Here is a 1,058-nt window from a genome sequence, read left to right as displayed (position 1 = left end):
GCTCGACCTGATGGTGTGAGGGTGGGGGCTGGGGCAGGGATGGGGAGATTGCCCACGCGTGAAGGAGTGGGGAGCACACAGCACCCAGGGGACCTGGCATGTGCACCCGAGATGGAGACAGGAGACAGCACCTGGAGCCCAGGAGAGGGTCAGGGGCCCCAGCGGGCCACACTTTGGGGTCCAGGGTGGCAGGGACAGCCCCGCTACTGGTTACAAAACGGGATGGGCCCAGCCTGGGAAAAACCACCTCCGGGAGCTGCTTCCTGTCACCGCTCACCCACATCAGGGTCTCGAGAGCCCTCTTGCGGGTCCAGGCAGTGGCCACCTGTACCCTCCTCGCCTGAAACGTTCGTGGTGGTCCTGGGAGAGGCTGACCCCGTTGCCCTAGGGACACGTAAGGAAACAGGAGGCTGAGTGCCATCCAGCACCTCCTGGGATGAGGACACCCCTCTGGGATGGGAACCTTCAGCCTACCCCTTCCCCAGGCTACGGGCTGGATCTCCTGGGCCTCCGGAGTCTGCTGGGGGAGCCCCCGGGAGGCTCACCTAGAGTCCAGGAGGCTGGTGGATGTTTGGAGGCAGAGCAGAGACCATGGTCCCCGCTCTGTGCAGGGCACTGGGCCTCCTGCTCTCTGGAGCTACTCTCCCAGAAACCCTTATTCAAAAACTCAGGAGGAGGCCAGGTGCAGTGGCAAACGCCTGTAATCTCAGCACTTTGGGAAGCCGAGGCGGGCAGATCACTTGAGGTCAGGAGTTCGAGACCAGCTTGGCCAAAATGATGAAACCCCGTCTCTACTGAAAATACAAAAATTGGCCGGGCGCGGTGGCTCACATCTGTAATCCCAGTACTTTGGGAGGCTGAGGCAGGAGGATCACAAGGTCAGGAGATCGAGACCATCCTGGTGAACACGGTGAAACCCTATCTCTACTAAAAACACAAAAAAATTCACCGGGCGTGGTGGCGGGTGCCTGTAGTCCTAGCTATTCGGGAGGCTGAGGCAGGAGAACAGCGTGAACCTGGGAGGCGGAGGTTGCAGTGAGCCGAGATCACACCACTGC

Source organism: Mandrillus leucophaeus, unplaced genomic scaffold (genome assembly GCF_000951045.1).
Source record: "Mandrillus leucophaeus isolate KB7577 unplaced genomic scaffold, Mleu.le_1.0 Scaffold8, whole genome shotgun sequence".
In the NCBI taxonomy this organism is placed as follows: domain Eukaryota; kingdom Metazoa; phylum Chordata; class Mammalia; order Primates; family Cercopithecidae; genus Mandrillus; species Mandrillus leucophaeus.
This window is presented reverse-complemented; position numbering follows the sequence as displayed.